General features: G+C 37.5%; 1 long non-coding RNA gene across 1 annotated transcript; it reads right to left on the bottom strand.

The window, feature by feature from the left end:
• Nucleotides 1-2,012: 2,012 nt before the first annotated feature.
• LOC135451260 (uncharacterized) lies at nt 2,013-3,832 on the bottom strand. Its single transcript, XR_010441253.1, has 3 exons — nt 3,682-3,832; nt 2,811-3,327; nt 2,013-2,078 (listed from the first exon to the last, which is right to left on the bottom strand). It is a non-coding gene; the product is annotated as an uncharacterized LOC135451260 (long non-coding RNA).
• Between the last annotated feature and the right edge of the window lie 16,780 nt (nt 3,833-20,612).

Raw genomic sequence — 20,612 nt, 5'->3', positions numbered from 1 at the left:
GCTCCTTCCTTGCAGTTTGGGATGCAGTTTTGCCTATCATCCTTGAGATCTGTGTTCACCCCAACCCAGAATAACTCCATAATGTGTCATTTTGGATCACGTACTTATCATACCGTAAAGATCCTTGGAATCAAATTCCCACAAAAAATGTCATCCAAACCCTTGTGTATTGTTTAGGTTGACACAGGCTATTTAAATGGTAATAGTTGCAAATGCTGGCCTGTGGTATTTCTCCTGAATATGCTATTGCTTCCTCTCTCTGAAACCACCACCATCAGATGTCTCAAGCTGAAGGTTAAACAAAAGCTCTAAGCATCTTTAAATTGGATTAACCAATATGATCAAAGCTTGACAGTTTCATAAATGTCAGCATATCTGCAAAACAGGACTTGAAACCTCTAAATTAAGCCAGGTCCACACCTTTTTCTACTTAGGGATCTTAAATGCTACTTGACCTTCAGGTTTAGAGTGGTAAAAATTAATACAGTATTGATTAACTGGAAAAAATATATGAGTTTAGGCAGATCTTAAAAACAATATTTTTAAAATTAATTCCATCTACCTATTTAACCTTAAACATTTTTATATCACTTAGTTCTTAAAACCAGATTTTGGAGCAATACAATAACGTTAAGAATAGACAAAAACCGAAAGGTTTTCAGTCTTTCTGTTGATACTGGATTTTAAAAAATCTCATTATTCCTCTCTATATACAAATTTATTTCTAAACAGCTATAGTCCCTCATATACTCACTAAAAAAGATTGAGAGGAAAGCTTTGTAGTAAACCTTTCACTGAAATGCCCTCATTTTATATCTCAATGGAATGAAAACACCATCAGAGACAGCAAATCATTGACAGATTATGACCCACCCCAATGGAAAATTGATTTACCAAAGTGACTCAAAGAAAAACTTCCCTTGCTACCTACAGCAGTTCTATATTTCAGTGATTCCATCCCATACACACTGAAAGGTTGGTGTATTTAGTTTTCAGAATTCATATAACTGGAATGTGTTTTTATAGGCCTCACATGCACTGGGTCATTAAGAAAGAGACGTAAATAAGTAGGAATCTAAGGAACTTGGAGCCAAGAGGCAAAGAGATTACCAGAAGCAAACAGCCAAGGGCCTCACTTGAATTTCTGAAAGCCATCAGCCTGTGGCCATGCAAACACTACCCTTGGCAAAGCCAAGCGCTCATCTCCTCAGGCATGGAGCTCGCACATCTCTTGGTTTGCAGTCATCACCTGGTTCTGCCTGGCAGAGATTTACTCGTGGATGTTGGTCCAGCTGCACACTTGATCACAGAATTTGTTATGAAAGCAAAAAGTTGTGAACATTAAAGCACCACTGTGTAACACCTGGAACCACCTCATTATAAACACTTTTTATGGTTGCTGTAATCTGTGCCTCTACTTCTCCATTAACACTTTAAAAAAAAAAAAGTATTTTTAATAGATTAATAGATAAACAATATGGATCAAAAGTCACATTAACAAATTTCCTCTCAAATCCTTGTGGGTCAAGCCATCATAACTCTACTGATTCAGATAACGACACTATTTTCTATCAATTGAGAGACCAGTCACATCTCACATTTTGCTTCATGGTCAGATATTATTAAATTGCTCATAATAACTATGGCATTCAATATTTCTATTCTCTAACTACTTTTTATAAAGCACACATGCCCCAGTATCACAGATATTAAATGGCACTTGTGCTCTTATGTCATCAGAGTTAGAGATTTATTTGAAGCAATCACATGAGGAATTAAGATTTAGCACCTTGAATTGCCAGTATCTAAAGAAAATGTCTAATAAAGTGGAGCAGATAACTAAAACATTACAAGAAAGTGTCAAAACTACATTTCTGTTTCTACTGAGGTTTGAACACTGGCTGATAAACACAGAAATACCTACCTCCAGCCAAGAATGGCAGTAATTCTAAGATCCTCTCCAAATGATAAAAGAGATTCCCATAGACTCAAAGATTTTGGTTTTCTTACCAAATAATCCATTATATTCCAGGTCCTCAAATAGGGCTTGGATGGTTCCCAAAACTTGCTGCTGGTACCTGCAGGGAGACAATCTCCCTTCATTAATAGTCCCTGATGACAAATATGAAACCATTGCAGCTCCAAAATTTTTATTTTCCATTTCCCCACTAATCAAAGGCCATATCAGTCGTAATCTGCGTTGCATGTAGCCTTGTAATATTCAATCAGACTCTCAAACACACACTGTAACACAGCTGCAGTTAAACAAAGATGCTAAGCCTCCAAGAGCATTGCTTTACATCTTAAAATTTGACAAACAGCATGCAGAATCTTAACCTGTATCCTACAGGATATAAAGACAATGCATACAGAGTCAGTTGAAACATTTAACAAGACAAAAGAGATCAAACCAGATTTTGCTGCTATGCTGCAAAATGAAAACACATGGGTATTCATCTTTGACTGCATGTCACTTTCACCACAGGGTATAGCTTTAATTTCCCATAAAATGCTTCAGCATTTACTTTTTTCCCTGACAATCAGTTCCGTAAAGTTGTTCCACCTTTCTTGTTCACCAGATATTGTGCATGTAACAAAGCTTTTTTTTTTTTCCTTGTGCTCCTGTTTAGGTATGTAATAATCACCTTTCTTGCTGGTCAGTTTTCTGATGCCTTCTATCCAAGCTTTGCACACCACAGGCCTCATTACTAAAATGACCTGCAAGAACTGTGAGGCTTGAGTTTTTTCCCCATTTGTTTTTCTGCATTTGACAAAGGTAAGATGTCTGCACAGTATTACAAGGCACATACCCGACACACCACTTTTCTGATCCAGCATCCTCCACAGCAGCCATAGCAGAATAAAGCCTGTGTCAGTCATTCAGAGCAATTCAGCTTTCCTTCTCTCAATGGTCCTAATGTTCTCCCTATGCTGAGAATCCCAGATGAATCATCCAGATGATTATATTGGGTCTGGCTGAGCTGGAGCTCATTTTCCCCAGGCAGCCCTCCCAGGGCTGTGCTTTGCCCCAGGAGCCGGAAGGGAGTTGGTAACAGCCCAGAGTTGTGGCTGCTGCAGAGCAGGGCTGGCTCAGCACCAGCGCTGTCTCTCAGCACCCCAGCCTGAGGCAGCAGGCTGGCACTTGGCAGGATCACAGCAGGGGACGCTAATAGGACAGTGGACCCACATTGACCATGTATCATCAGCTCGGACACAAAAGCCAAAAGGAGTTGGAAGTGAGGGCGTTCTTTGTTTACAACATTTCGCTTCTGGAGCCACTGCTGTGGGAGCTGAAGCCTTGCTTCCTGGGAACTGTCCAGACAAAACCTGCCAATGAGAAGCAGAAAGTTAAAGTTTGGGGCTTTATTTTCCTGTGCTTGTGTGCACATAACCTTTTGCTTTAGGAACCTGCTGTATCTCAACCTATGAGCTGTCTCCCTTCTAATTTTCTCTCCTCTGTTCAGCTGTAAAGGAGTAGTGCTAGAGCAGCTTGGTGAGGGCCTAGCATGCAGCCAAGGTCAGCCCACCACAGCCCTTTTTGGTGCCCAGTGTAGGTGAGACCTACAGTTGGCAATTTCACATTAATCATGCTGCAGTTGCAGCAGTTATTGGGCAGCAGGACAGGGAGTTGGCAGCTGAGCTGCTTATCTCCTTATTTGCCAAGTTTGGGAATGGGCTTACACAGCCAGTGGCTCTGTGCTTCACCCTGGCACTGATGGCCTTGCTGTGCTGGGCAAGATGTTCATTTAAGGAAGATCTTGTGGAGTCCCCAGGAAAGCAGACCACTGCAGATGAAGGAATCCAGCACCTGAGAGATTTAGCAGTGCTGGAAGACACCTATAATGACAGCTAAGAAAAAAGTTAGTGTAGAAAACTTAACAATTTATTGTAGAAAGATTCTTCAACTCCTTGAGTTTGTATTGCAGAGCACTGCGGTCAGCAGTGGTGGAGCAAACACAAGAGAGCTCTTCCCACCATTGTCACTGCATATGAGTAAATGGAAGTATAAAATGCATCAAGGCAGAACAGGGTAATCCTTTTAGGCTTAAAAAGTTATTTCCTACAGGACTTGTACAGAGAAATTGATATGTTAAGTTAACTCTTGAAATTAAAATACTGAAAGGAAAGTACACAAAGTTTAACTAAAGGACTCAGCATATGAATTAAAACATTTGTCTTGCCAAAAGAAATGTCATCAGATGGCCTTTCTTTCAAAAAAACAAATAAACTATAGAATAAAACATGCCTTTTGGGGTTTTTTGCAGTTTCATACCAACACCTCAATATTTCTGATCTCATTTGTGACATAGTGGAATATATGAATGTAACATGATAAGCTTTAAAACTGCTGACATAAAATTCAAAATCCATTTTACACTTTTGAACCAAATAACTTTGGAAGAAGAGAGTGTTTGCTGGGTGAATTTCAATGACTTCTTCCAATTTTAATACAACTGCATTACAATTACCATATTTGCAAAACAAAGAGCACAAACCAGAAAAGCATAAAAAGAAATGGATGATGACATTTGCATTTGCAGAGTACATTCAATGTAAGTTTGATTTTTTTTCTACTCAGCATCACAAATGTGTTTTGAAACCTCAATGTAGTAAGCATTATGCGTTCATTTGAGGAGTTTCATTTGCATTTAATTTTCCTTCAATGGCTGGATAGGATATTAATTTTGAAGCCTTATAATAATTTCTCATTAAATAATACTATGACCTAGACATGAAAAATCTACATATTTTTTACATTTTTCACTCAACAATATCCTGCTTTTATTACATGCCTAAAAGTAGAAATTTTAAGGACAAAGTAATTTCATGTTTTTAAAAAGCATGCTATATTTTTCAGTATTTCCCTTGAAACCTATTTTAATGTAGAAGATTAGAGAGAACTTTTCGGTTTTTTTTAATACATATTACTAATAATTCATTATAGATCTCTTTGATGCTGGGAGTCCTCAAAGCTCTCCAGGTGTCTAAGGCTCATCAGGTACTGAGAAACCCTCACCTGAATCTAAGTGATTAGAAAAGTAAACCTAAGAAATTTTATTATGCCACGGCAGCCTTACTAGAGTTAGGATATCAGGTTCTGGAGGGAAGAACAGTCACTAGTGTTGTAACACCACTGATTTGATGACTGAGAGTCCTTGAGACTTGTACGTTTTAATAACTAAGCAAGACAAAACAAAGGGTGAAAATGGAAGAAATTAATTGTAGTAGACTTGAAGGTGGGAGAGAAATGGATACACAGAAATGGAAGGTCATTCCAAGAATTAATACAGCTGTAAAACTTGTTGTGACAAAAACTGAGACCTTATTCTACAGAAAAGAATTCCGCACAAGCAGTGCTGTGTGAACAGAGAATTACCTCTGACCAAAGCCTTACAGAAACAGCTCTGCAGACACTGACAGCCAGCACAGTGATCCTAAATTTTGTCACTAAAATTGATTTCCTTTTGTTTTGTTTTTTTAAACTTACCTTCACTGTCATAATGGAAATGGTACCAGATAGGAAATAGAAGCAGTGGGGAGAAACCTAGGTTAGATGAAACTTAAATTTTTATTGCAATCAAGTTGGAAAACTTGAAGTGGCCCAGATATCACAGGGACACATGATATGAAAATAAATAAGTAGTTAGCTACGTTAGGTTTAATAAAAGGAGAGTGAAATTAGGGTTGCATGGGCAAAACAAGAGCAAACAGGGAAGGGAGACCACCTAGTGCAGTACATACAGGAGTTTACAGACAAGCAGAGAAATATTTTGTCAAAACAGCAGCAAACAAAAAATTGTCCTTCTATAGTAATAGGGAAAAAAATGAGCACAAAGGCATGGTTGAAAAGCTCCTTACTCATGTCCTGTGAGTGGTTCCCCCCTAGTGAAGAAATCCTTAACACTCAAACTCCTAGGAGCCTCTTAGTCCAAATACAGTAGATGCTGTACACAAACAACACAAAATCCCAACATCTTCCATCCAGTTTAAATGGGGGTGAAGCATCTCTTTCTATATCTGCAAGCTCTTTAAGAACTTTTTAAAGCAAGTATTTAATGGACAACTGTGGGATGGAATTCTTGTTAAGACTGCATTGGGAGATCTCTATGCAATTAATTAATTAGGGACTTCCTTTTGGGAGAAATTGAAGAATTTAATCATGTATGTAAAACTGCACGAGTTCCTGAAGAATCAACACTCTTCCTGGATTCTCTGTCATCATGCCAACTGCACCAGTGCTAGTTCCTCATGACAGAGAAGGAAACAGAGCTGGTATTCAAGCTGGTCACAATTTAAAATACTGGCCACTGGGACTCATGTTCAGTTAAGACATTTGAGGTCTCACAGATTTCCAGAGTTAAGAGAGGAAAATTAGTTCATGTCATTTAGGTATCAAAGGAGGCTGGTGAACAGCTGGCTGAATTCAAAGATCATTCAATTCAGTGTTTAGGGTCAGAAATAGATAAAAGTTCAGTATTACTCAGAAAACATTCAGGCACAGTAGGTGCTAGTTTTGATAGCAAATTCATCAGTATGGGAGATCTTGTCATAATGAATCCATAGATTCATTAAAAGCAAATTCAAAAATTTTGGCCATCTATTAGCAATGGGTAGGGAATATATACAGAAGCCATTTCTGACAGATCTACAATGCAGTTTATAACCATACAGCATCATGACTTAAACCTCTCTACACAAAAAGAATTAATGCCAACCACTCTTGTTGCCTTTTTTTTTTTAGAGAGAATTCATTACTTCTTAAACACCACTTGAAAGACGTGGGAAGGAAATCCTACATTTATCTTAAGGGGCTGCCATTACGAGTGGGAATGATTGCATTGATAAAGTTGTTCTGATCCTACAGCTGACTCCAGTGACGCTCCTTTGTGAGTTCAGAGCTCCACCCATGCTGCCATACACCCACTGAGTCGTAAAATTGCTGGCTTATATAACTTCCTAATTCAAGGACTAATGAATGTTGGCAGTTTTTATTCCCAAGTGCATTTTCTCTTTCCTGATTAAAATTCAATTCCTATGAGAAATAGCAATGTATACTATCAGACTGTTCTACACAGAATATGTAGCACCTTCACAGCTGAGTAGAATAACACACAAAACCATGAAGAATTTTGAAACTCCATCTGCATTTATCTTTTTGTATTCAGCATTAAAACAAAATCATCTACCCTCAACACTACATAAAGTTGGATCTACACAAACTGCTGCAAAATCCTAACTCAGGTCAGTCAGGTCTTAACCACAGTAAGACCATACAGTCATTGCTTTTTATAACAGTAGTGTGGTCACATATGATTACAAAAAGCCCATTCAATGCTCACGGCAGAGACAACTCTTCCACAAATTTCCAGGCACTTGGATTACTTGGTGGCAGATGTGCAGAGTCAACCACAGCTCAGCTACTCCCACCCCCTCCGAGTGAATTCCTTATCCCAATGAATTAAGCACAGCCTTGAACTGACTGGTTGCATTACCTGTGACAGAATGTGCTATGATAGGAAAACCCACGTTAATACTCCAACTTTCTTACACTAACAACTTCATTTGAATAAAATACTTATGAACAATTAATACGCAAAATGATTAAGACTAGAATAAATTGAATAATTGATAAAAGTCCAAGTATTATCACTCACTTATCAAATGCTTTACTTCATCTAAAGCATTACTACACACTCTTACAATGCATAGGTATTAAGTCCTGTATTTTCTTGTGGACAAAGATAGACAAGAACAAATTCTGACAAGACTGGCTGTAAGATTACCGTGTTGAATAGGGTTAGGCCAGTGATTTTTAAATTCCTAACTGCCATTCCTCTTTGTTCCCTCTTTGGATTGGGGTTTTGCTTTTTTGTTTTAATGTGATTTTGCTCTACTGTGAGATTTTGACACGTTTGGTAAAATCTGAAGCATTACTTAATTTGGGTACTAAAGAAAATCATCAAACTCATGCACTGTTTGAAGACTCCAGTGCCTAAAAATCCTATTTTATCATCAGAGCTACTTTTCCACATACATCTGGATTTTTGAGCACTTGTCATAGTATATATCACCTAATTTATCACCTGAATAGGCATCACTTTCCTAAGCAGTTTGTTCCGGGAAGCCGCACAAATCTCTTTGTTCCCTCTAAATGAAAACAACATCATAGAAACTCTCCTACACCTGCTCTGCTTGAAGTTTGCTTACAACAATGGTACAGTGGATTGTTAAAAAATATAAATTAGTCCCTACAGATGTTTACATTAAACTATTATTCACATTAATAAGTCAAATGTTCAAGGTTAGATATCTGTATTCATGGATACATGCAAAAATAGTATTTGCATGCAAACAGTATGAATGCCAAAGCCTGTGTAGGGCTGAGAACTGCCTGTCTTTTATATAAAAAAAAATAAATAGCCTGTACAAGGTAATAAAAAGCAAAATTAACAGATGCTACTGGCCTGTATTTGGAATATCTGTTTAGCTTGACATAAATGAGAGGAGAAAATCTGGAATAGAACGTTTAACACCAGGTTTTTCCTCCCCTGGCACTAATGCAGAAGAAGCATTGGAAGAATGCAATGGAGGAAAAAGTCTAGCTTCTAACTACCGAAAAGATTCTGGGAAAAGAGTGGAAGATCTTATCCACTAATTCTCTTGTATCCAGGAACAGGCACAGCCTTGCAGCACAGAAACTGAGGTTACTTGGAAAGAAACTATTGCTCTTCAAAACTCATCTTTTTGTTTCGTGATAGCAAATGCTCCAGGAATTATATAGCACAGAAAGGATACATTTTGCTTCTGAGAAATTTTGCAGCCATGAATTTAGACAATCTTTACTTTTACTACGCAAAACACACCGGTGTAACTTTGGTGGAATCCAGCATAGTTGCATCAGTTTGTGGAGTGGTTAGGCCAGGACAGAAGTTTTGAATATGTGAGTCAAATATTGATACAATTTGGTTTCCCAAGATTATGTTTTGGGAGGCAGCAAATTTATAATGCTCCTGAAAACTAAATGGGGTATGACAGGTATGCTAAATTCTGCTTAGATAGCTTTCAGTGGGAACTGGCCCTTCTTCATAATTTAAATTCCCACTGTGCCATATTTTAATGCAAGAAACATGGCCTTCACTCACAGGATTTCCCCAGTTTTTAACTGCAGGGGACCAATAGGTCCTAGTTTGTGGTTTGATGATTAAGATTTCTCTTACCTTACCAAAAAGAAAAATAAAAGAGTAAAAGAAAAAACACCAAAGAAAATATATATACAGTCCAGTTAAAAAAAAGAAAAAAAGAAAAAACTAGTTCCAGCAACCTGTATATTTTAATAGAGCATAACATAACTAAAACCGAGGCCAGCATCACACAGTTCAAGTGCTTCTGCATTTTATGTGTATTTATTGTAACATGTGTGTTTGAAATGCATAGTTTTATCAATGATTCTTTTTAAGTAACAAATTCTATTTCATGCTATTGTAGGCTAATCCAAGCTCATTTTCTGTGGATTATGCCTAATTTTCTATGGACTGTCTCCAAGAGCTAACCAGAGCAACACCTCTCTCATCTAGAATCACAAGGCTGTCTACAGCTACTTTTTGTGTGTGCAAATGGAATTATCAAACCAAAAGGAGATTAGTGGCTATCTCAAATATGTATTTTCTTTAAAATATCCTTCAAGACATTCAGATTTTGATATTTTATAGCAATGTTAGCAATGTTTTACCTGAGAGTCCCTTTTAGGAAACACTAATAACCAAGAAATTAATTTCTAAATAATGGGGGGGAAGCCTGTTTAAAAAAAAACATTGCAATTATTATTCTTTTAACAAAGAAAAATTAAATCAAAACAATTTTTTGTCAAACAGTGCATGAGTGTGATGAGTTTTTTTTTAGTGCCCAAATTTAGTCATGCTTCAGATTTTACCATATGTGCCAAAACCTCACAGTAAAACAATTTTCTGTCAAACAGTTTTAATAAATACCTAATGGCAGTGAAATATGTCCCTCCAATGAGTCAAGAAGCCTCTAGTATGCAAATGATTTTGGGAAGTTGATACTGGTAAAGTTAATGAGATTAAGTGCATCACTTAAGTGGCTATTTATTAGCTCTAAGCTAATGAACTGGTTAAAATGTATAATTGCTCAGTCTATTTGTAATATTTGCTACAATTATTAGCTAAGCCACAGCACTTTGCAGCTTTGCCATGAAAAATTATTGTTCCAGAATCTCCAAGACTTTAGTGTAAACTTTTGTCTCCATTTAATTTTTCCTACCTCTTCTACTCCAATAATTGCAAATTACACAAAGAGACAACATTGTAGCTTTACTCAGTCATAAACATCTCACATCTTTACGACAACACATGAAGGACAGCTTGTACAAATAAAGGGGTCTGGGCAGCCAGACTTGAAATTAGCTGCTCAACTTTGTAAACTAAAATACTAAGGCCATTACCCTCTATTTCATGGAAAATTGTGGTCCCCAGGGGGCAAAAACACCCCATCTTTTCATGGTTTTGTTCAAAAATATAACCTCTGGTGAAATTAATTTAACGAGCACAGCAATGTGAGTCCTTTCAGTTTGAAATACTTTGCACCTATATACCAAAATACCTTATTTAATTACTGAAAAAAATTACTTTTCAAGTATATCAACCACTGCAAAAAGATATTTAAACTTCTATGAAAAATTGCTTCAACTGTCTTTGTCCTTTACTGTAGGTCTTAACATTTTTTTCAGAGATATTTTAAGATTTAGACGTGCACCATAATGGTTAAGCCATTGCAGTTTTGTCACAAGCAAAATTTTCCCTTCTGGTCTAAGTCTGAACCTTTCAGAGGCTCTGAACCTGATGTGATCAGCCAAGTGAGAAAGGGACATCTTGAGGGCATACAAAATTGACAGCTGCTTAGACACAATTAAGTGCCTATATCTTTTGGATGAATAGTCAGTCCAACCACTGTAAAATTTTCTAGATCCAATTCATAGCCATTAATAAAATATTATGAACATTGCTTGGCACAATCTATTAAATTTTACATAGCAGTTGTTTTGGATATTTACGGCGTATTATGTGAGACATTCTATTGTTTCAAATACAAATATCCACCCAAATTCCAACATAATGGAGGATACGAAACAGCAAACCTTTAGCTGCAAACGATGACAGAGTTAAAAAACATTCTTGAAGAACAAAATACTTTGCCACAAGTTTGAAGACCAAAAGTCTGGAAGTGTATGACCTAGATTTTTACAGCAACTGGTCATTTTTGAATCTTCACTATTTGCATGCTTGACTCCAGGCAGCCTGATTTTCAGACACTGCATTATGTTTCTCTATTTGCAATGCAAACTCTTTCACCAGGCAGTAAATTCGAAATCCCAGAATGAAGGCACTCAGTTCCAATAATTCCTTTCTAAGATCCTGGTGGGGTGGTGGACCCCAGATAAAATCAAATCCATTTAGAGATGTGATTTTTTTTCATTCAATTGACACTTTGCAGGCATGCAATGTAAAATGAAAACAAACCAAATAGCTCTCTAAATTTTTTTAATTATTTTCACCAGCCTACTTATCACATATTAAAAAAAAAAAAAAAAAAGTCCTCACTTCAAACAGACAGAAACAGCTTGTCTTTTCTCTGGTTGTAATTATTGGGCTGCTCAATCTAATTCTGACATCAATTTCACAAGTGATTTTCCGCTCAGGGTTTACCAACAAAAATAACTTGGACAAGAAAACTAAAGGCTGGTTTGCCCAGCTAATACTTTATTTCTTACTCCTACTTGATATAGAAGCTGTACTTGGAATTTCATCTTTAATAATGATCACTTAATTAAATAACACACCAGTGGTTTAAGTTGTTCTGCTTTTCTGGAATTTGATGAAAAGGGGTGTAACAGTTGACAAGCACTTGCACTTAAAAGAGAACATATCTTTGATGTCAAGTGTGTCTAAAGGATTCTCAAGTAAGAGTAATATGAAAATGGGCTCACCACCACTCAATCTATTCCCAACAGTTACCTGCTGGTCTAAGTGCCCCTGCACCATTATAAAAACCTGTCAAGCATTCAAAATCAATTACACACAGGATGTCAAAAGCTGCCACGCCAGCTGTCCTTTCGGTGCCCGGCAGCTCTCGCTGCCCATTTCCAGTTAAAACTCACCAAGCTGTGCCGCTGCTTTCTCAGCTGTGATTCACTGCAGCCAGGATCTGACCTCTACACACCTTCACACACAAACATGAATGTTTATACACAACAATTGCAGTCTTAATATTTGCATAATTACAGCGATAATGACAAATTAAAGATATTTCAGGACATATTAACATCAAGCTACAATTGTAAGGGGAAAACATTAAGTACTTTAGTTGTTCATGTGTGTTGCCTTTTTCAGTGCTTGTATATGACACTAAAATGGAAAGGCAGGTTTCAAATATATCTCCTGCTGTCTCTTCTACACAGCACATGGACTTTAAAGCATTTATTTACCATGACATGCAGTAGGAATGAATAGTGCAATTATTGAAAGATGTGAGTCCAAAAAGAATGGCTCCATTTGGCTACAGAAGCAGCCCTCCACATGGTATGAGTCACGTATTACTCCCAGTGCTAAAAACTGTTTCATATCCACAAACTTGGAGGGACAAGTTGCTCACCTAGGTATTGATAACTATATTTGATGTAACACTCAACTACAAAATAAAATGTCCCATCGCTAAGCTCCATCTACTCACTTTGCGATAAATTATTTCCATTTTACTGTTATTTGTTGAGATAGGTTTTTTCCCTTTCCATGTGAATTTTGACATTCTTTTTAGTGGAGGAATTTCTATTTCTGCCATTAAGATTTAATTCTTCCTGAGAAGTAAGCTCTCTTCCCAGGCAAAGCTTTTCAATAGTTCCCAGAATTCATAGAAGATCCTTCTATGGTCTTTCACTGAAACCAAAACTATAATGGAAACATTTTGTTTTCCTACAATGTTTTTCAGTCCAAAAGTTTTAAAAATCTTTTCAAACTTTTTGAAGAAAAATCAAGGCTTCTGAATTGAGAGCATCTGTTCTGACACAATTCTATTGCAAGAAAATATTCAAAATACTTTATTTTAAGTCCAGTGTGAAAAAAAGATCAAATCAAAGCTGTTGTGTGGAAGAACTGACATACCCCAAAAAAGCTGAGAAAAGTTTACTGATAGTGTCAGGGACACTTTGTAATAGAAGTGCATGAGGAATTAAACATGAGATATTTGTCAAAAGCATTTGTAGACACACTTAGTGTGTGACTGTCTTTGCTGGAGACAGCACAAAATGCCCCTTTTGATGCTAAGGGAGCCAACAGCAAAGCCCACTGTGCCATTTCAAAGGTACCTCTAGTGACAGCTGCATTCTTCTGGCATTCATCAGATTCACACTTGCTTTGCAAAACCTCTATGAAATAACCCACAGCATATTTTAAAGGAGCCCAGCCTTCCCACAGAGCTGCTTTTGCTGCTCCCTGCAAAGCTGGGTGCCTTGCCAGCAGCCATATGTAGCTGTGAAATGGAGGTTAAGTCACACAGCACAGAGAGGCCCCAGCACTGGGATTTTAGGAGAGTGTGGCTCCACATGTGCTAACGAGCAGTGTGGTGACATTCTGTCTCTGATACACACCATGCATTACAGCTATGGAAAGCTCTAGACACATTTCACTCTTGTTTTAAACCAGCAAGAAAAAGTGCCAAATGTTTGGGGGTTTTTATCATGGAATAATCATGTCTTGATGAATATACATAACTACCAGTAGCACTGAAAGATGAGGGCAGTCCTCAAAAAGATCAGTGTTTTTTCACATACATACATTTTAAACAAATGCTAAACTTAATGTCCGTGTTTAAAATTGAAAGCACGCTCTCTAGAATAATGCAATCAATGTTGTACGATATTAATACTTGTATTTTGAAACAAAAAAGGAAAATAAACTCCCAATTTATCTTTACATTCAGTCACTTGTTAGAGCCTTCTCAAAACAGTTTTAATTGTCCCATGCACTGACTATAAATAAAGCCCTCTTACAAAGCCCTCAAAAAAGCATCAATTTAGCAAGTAACAACTTTACCTGTCTCCACTGGGCCTTTGAGCACAATCTCTCCCAAGACTACACAGAATTAAAGACTTTGTGCTTCACTGCTCAATGAAGTTCTCCAGTGCTACAAAAAAGGAAGTGTTCATTAAATGTACTACTACTATTAATAATAGTTTGAGTGATAACAACAGCAGATGAGTCATACAAATACATTTTAACAAATGAAACAGGGCAATTCACTTTCTCTCCAAAATGCTTTGACACTGCTGTAATAAATTGATTGTCTCTCAAATGAACATATATAATAGTTTCCAAGGTTACAGAGGGCTGCAGTCCTGAAAAGGTTTTGTGCTCGTTTGAATGCACTGAAAACTTTGCACTCGTGGCTCAGCACAATGGTACTAACGTGGTGATGGCCCATTGCTGTCCATGCTGTCAATTTTGAATCATCTGTGAAAACACAGAAGGATGAAGTTGGATGGCCTGAATAAATTACTGGATGCAGTACTGTTCACATGATCATCTTTAGAAACTTGTCACTGGCAAGCTGAGATGTTAATTTGTTTGAAAGTAGAATGATTTTGCTAGTTTGAAATGTTTCTTCATGCTTGGAAGCAGCTGCCTGTAATGCCCATCTGAAGAGTGAAGAGTGGGACCAATAAAAGAAAAAAAATTAATGTTTGTTTCAATAAAATGTCCCTTTAGTGACCCCACCAACTTAGAAAATGTCACCATCTATCAGAATCATCATCTCAACATGAACTAGCATCTCCGAAAAAGGTCAGAAATCAAAACTAAATGCAAAAAATCCTTACAGAGAAAAACAAATTGGCTGAAATACCAATAGTGCTTTACAGCAAGAATGCTCTACAAGCAAAAATGGTTAAAAAACAAGTTTTGGGACTGCTTTCATGATGAAGATTGTAACAATGAGTTTTTGGTGGGGGGTGACTCTTATTTAATAGTGGACAGGAATAATAGTTAACTGTGACCCAAACCCCTGCTTAAGAGGGAATTAAATTCAAGATGGTAAAGACATCAATTAAATAAAACTACAATGGCTGCAACCAGACAAACTGAGGCCTTACTTCACATCACCTTTTATACAGACACTTTATCAGCACATCTGTGCAGAGTGAGCTAAATCTACCTTAATCAAACTGAACAAAGGTGTTGTGACAGTGAACAAATACAGCTGGGCAAGACCAACAATACAGAAAAAGGATTCTTTGTTCAGCTGACCAGCAAATGTCTGTAAAGACCTATGAACTGCTGAGAGCAATGTTACAGAATGCTTTGATGACTTGGGAGAACACTAATAATCTCCACTTTGTTTACTAAAAAAGTTTCAGTTCTGTTTAGAAAAGCTTCATATTAAAATTCTTTGAAACCAATGCTTTCAAGGCTGTTTCATTTAAACCAGAAGAATTTGCATCCAGTCCTGTGGGAGAATTAGTACACTGATGGATTTGGCTGCATCATCAGAGGAGGTTTAAATGCCATATGACCTGCTTATAATGAATATTATTCCTGCTCAGCTCGTCCTCAGCTAGTCAGAATGCTTCTGAGTCTGATTCACCAGAGGGCCAAGGGGGAGGCAGGAAACTCACTGCTGGGCATCTGAGAGAAGCACATAAAGAACCATGTTCAGGGCAAGTGGCATTTTATGTCCTTTTTGTGCTGCTAGGCTGAAAAGTGGCAGCTACTGCTAACCTGGTTGTGCATTTGAATGATGTGAGAAAGCCATTTACTTTGGAATTGAGAGCAAAGTCACCAAGCCATGTCAGATAAATTACAGCTTGGCTGCCACTGCTGAGGCACGGACTGATGCCTGCCTGATGCTTCCAGGACACCTTCTGCACAAAGCTCCGATTCAGCCTTGTGAAAACAGTGAGGAATGTGGGAAAACACCGCACACCTGGGTGCTGCTTCCCAGCGCTCATTTATGAGAAGGAGGTTATAATTTTCTGAATCCCTCTGCAGATTGCATTGGAGAGCACCTAGGGAGGCCTGTGGCATGGAGAGCACTGTGGCCCTGGGCCCTGCAGGTTTGCAAAGCCCATTCACACCTTTTGGCCATGGTGGCCGGATGTGAAGGGCTGCCCAAATGCAGGAAAGACTGAGGGACCTGCTGCCTCAACAGATCGTGCTGCAGCAGTGAAATGAACTAAGCAGGAAGACACTAAACTTTTTTTTTTTTTTTTTCAGAAAAACAGACTATATATTTTCAAGTTGTTTCTGTGTCTTACTCAGCATGACATGAATGAGGCATCCTTCACTGAGCATTGGCTGTGCACGAAATGACAGAGCAAGGTAACTATAAGTATTTATTAATTTCTTTAATATTTAGCACAGTTGTTTCATGATGCTCAATTCCACTTCAACTTTTTGTATCTCCCTTTCACATCATGACTGAACCAACACATTAAATGGTTCTTCCTGGGGGAAATAAATTAGCTGGTCCCTATGCCTTGGGTGAAAAGGCCAAAAGGGGAGATTTAGACCACAGCAAGACATCTAAGGGAGAGATTATCATTATTATTTTGGGGGTAATATGAACAATTAACCAGTACAATTAACCAGGCTGCAGAAAGGCAATGTGGAATCATACAGGCACTCATGAAAGCAAAGGCATGGATTTGAGGTTTATCCAGCCCAACATCAAAGCTAAAGAAATCTCATATATAAAGATGAAAATGCATATGACGTGTTACAAAGTAGTATATATTGAAATACATAAAATGGACTATTACCAGAATGAATCTCAGAAAAATACATTTTCAGATTTCCTCTTCAGTGATATTCCATCTACTGCAGAATAATAACCTGCTATCCATAGCTGGATAATTTTATCATTGTAAATGGTCTTTACTTTTGACTTGCACATTACTGGATGCTAAACTAAAAAGACTTTAATTCAGCTTTTAGGAAATTGCAACATTTACAAGTTTGGCTTCTCTAAAGAATTTTCCTAATGCTATAAAGACAAAACTAGATGCTCACAGCCTGATAGATTGTACCTGTGCTCCTCAAAATTGCTTATCTGTAGATTTCATAACACTTAATAGATTATAGGCAATGATGAGCCTGACTTCAATTGAAATGCATGTTTTAAAAAGACACAATCTGTAAGTTATTAAACCAGAAAACCTCTAGACTGCTAATCCCTGTTACCATCTGTATTTTCAGGTTTGTAACAGAATGGGGACTGATCTCCCTCCTCTGAGACCATTTGCCAATTCTGTCAGTATTCAGTGCAGTGTAATATTATTCTCCAGGTAATGCGGCTTTGTTGCTTAGCAGCAGGTTCTGCTTGCCTACCTGACAGTTTTGGCTAATTTAGATAGAAGTAAAATAATTTTTAAAAGACCCAAACTTGGATAAATCCAACCAATAAAAAGATTCTACTATTATCATCACTGGGCACTAAAACAAGCCTGGAAAGTGAAGAGAAGAATACTTTCTGAGCTCTGACTTGTACTGAAAAAATAATCTTACATTATGAAAGCACACTAAAACTTCTTTAGCAGCACCCTGGCTCTCAGAGAGCAAGAAACAAGTGGTGGTATTTAGGCACTCAGTGGGAGTGAGATACCAAGGCAAAGGTGAAAGAGTCAACATGCACTGGGTTTTTTAATCATCATCTGTAGAAAATAAAGTTCACATCCTCTTGCAGAATATTCCACTAGACTTGATCTAGAGGCAGAAAGTACAAAATTCAGATCTCCAGTTACATATGTAGGCTTAGTGGTAGAAGCAACAGACTGGCTTGTGCTATCAAGGTTGACTCATGTAATTTTGCCCAAATTTTTCAGCAGGACCTTGGCTGATTTATTTTATCACAAAGAAATACAGTACTTAACACTTCATTATCCCCACCTTTTATCTACTTAAGTGATAGCCACTTCTGCAGACACTTTTTCCTACATTCTACCCTTTGTGATGCTGTGAAAAAGATGGTATCATAAATCTCACACTCTGTTATAAAGCTTAGATTTAAGCTTCACTTTAGATAAGATGTAGCAGAACATATTGGGAGAAAAGTAGAGTGAAAAGATTAATGACACGTAATGGTCTCCTACCAAGATTTTCTGAAATTCCCAACAGGTTGATACAAAAAAGTATAAACAAATTGAGAGTAACAGAGATACAGAGCCCAACAAGCTCTCCTGAGTCGTTGGTATATGTATACTGGACCCTCCTTCCCCTGAGACATCCATGAATTTTTTGTACTGGATGGTCTAGGATGTTTCCTCTGAGTGCAGAAAAAATGTAAATAATACAAGCTGAATCTACCAATTGATTCTCATGCTGCCTCACTCGTAGAGTAAAACATTTCTCAGTTTAGGAAACTCGCTCCCTTGCTGTATATACAAAAGCAAATGGATTCTGAAACCACAAGGAAAGAAGCGTCATTCTTCTTTCTTCATCTCTGAGCATTTTACAAAACCCTGGTTTTCACTATCAAAGCTACTTGCTGCCTTAACCACTGACTGAAGGGATAGAAAGCATACACATTATCCACTCCAGTTCTAAATGCACTGTCCCTAAGCATCTGGTGAATAGCACAGCATTTGAAAAGCTTTTCTAGACACAATATAGGTATTTCTCTCTGCAAAACTAGACAAAGAAAAGAAGCTTAGTGGGTATAAATAAAGCCACTTAGGTTACTGACTTTTAAAAATGTAACAATTCACTACAGTTTGGATCACTTAACTTTATAATAATACGGAGTGCAGGCAGAAGAAACATACACTGAAATGGGAGAAAACTTATATTAAAGAACCCAGAAACAGCCCAGACACGAACCTAGGACCAGTTAAATTGAACCATCATATTCTGAGGTTTGGCTCTTGAAACTGTAGAAACCAGCAGCAAGTAATGGAATGAATAATGGTATTTCTTTTCAAAAAGAGAAATGATGAAATGGACTAATTAGCTATTCTCCAATTTATACGCATTATATAGCTAAGACTGATGTTTTGATGTTTAACAGAACAAATAATTATTTCACATGCTTTTGTTTTGCCAACAGTACATAAAAGCAGATCAAGCCATGGATAGGACAATTTCTTTTGGAAGGGATGATTATATTTTCTTTATGACCAAAAAGAATAAAACCAATTTTCTAATGAACAATTTCTAAATGAGTTTTTTGCTTGCAAAAATGACCACTATAAATGGACAGCTGATAAAAATTATTATTATTAGGAGGGAAATAGATGACAAAAGATGTATTTAGCAACCCTCCCATACAGTGAACAGTCAATCTCTTTCTATTTTCCAAAATAACTTTGTTTCTGTCCCAGCTCTAGTTTCAACCACACAACAGGCACTCACCAATTTGATGACAAGATTAGATGGACTTTTTTTAGAGGAAAATTCTGGAGAATTTGCTATTTTGTGCTAGAATGAATGTTACTGAATAATGGAATTTAAGTAGTGGGTGGGCTTTACTCTGTGGAGCATAGGATAAAATCCTGATGGCCGATGGAGAACAGCACCTCACCACAGACTCCTCTCTCAGCAACCCAGTTCTGTTTCCGCTGGTGCTGTTTGTCAGACTGCCATGGCACTGTAGCATTTTTTTGCAGCCTTAAAGGAGAGTAACAGCTGTCTTGGTGTTTACAGAAAGCTCCTTTCATTCACGAAGACAACAGTGTAGAAAAACATTTGAGAGGCGGCTGTCAGAATATTCAAGAAACTACAAACTTTGCTATACTTTCGTGGAACAGCAAGCAAAATCAAAGCCAACTTTTGGTCCTCCTAAACCCAACTGTCCTGACACAGCCCCGAGTTCATCTCAGAGGGAGGCCCAAACGAGCACCAGACCTCTCCTCTTCCACAGAGGGAAGAAGGGGCAGCTGCACTGACCAGAATGACCAGCAGACCATGGCATGACACAATACCTACGAGTCTGCCTCTCAAATCTTGCTGTCAGCTGTGCTTACGTTCACAGAAAACAAATCTTCGCTCATGCACACAAAAGCCAGAAAATCAAAACCAAAACCCTGTGAATTCATCACATTCTTTTTTCTAGGTTAACCATATCTATTTGAAGAGCTTTAGTATGCTCCTAGCAAATTAGCCAGTTACTGAAAATCAATCTCATTTTCACAACCTCAGAACAAAGCCTCTTGCCACACTTGCTCCCCAGTCACACAAAGATATTTTATAGCAAGAATAGCTGTATTACTTTCAGTAAGGAGGCAAGGGAAGAAAAGAAGCTTAGCATACCAGCAGATAAAATATACTTCAGTTTTCTCTTGTAAAACAGAAGTCAGCACCTCTGGGTTTGCTTAGTGCAAATTAATGAGGTGGTATAAACTTTTCTCTAAAAAACTTTAAATGAAACTTTCAGATTAAAGGCTTTTTCACTGAATATTTTATAAAAATGAATTTGTGTAAAGCCTTTGGAATTATGAAGAAAACACCTGAGTCAGAAGCAAGAGCAACAAAAATATTTCGCCGATTAAAAGTTCTTGAATTAATCTGTGATGTAGCTGTCATATTTTCATTTCCTGTCTAAAAGAGGATATA

Source organism: Zonotrichia leucophrys, chromosome 8 (genome assembly GCF_028769735.1).
Source record: "Zonotrichia leucophrys gambelii isolate GWCS_2022_RI chromosome 8, RI_Zleu_2.0, whole genome shotgun sequence".
In the NCBI taxonomy this organism is placed as follows: Eukaryota; Metazoa; Chordata; class Aves; order Passeriformes; family Passerellidae; genus Zonotrichia; species Zonotrichia leucophrys.
This window is presented reverse-complemented; position numbering and strand designations above follow the sequence as displayed.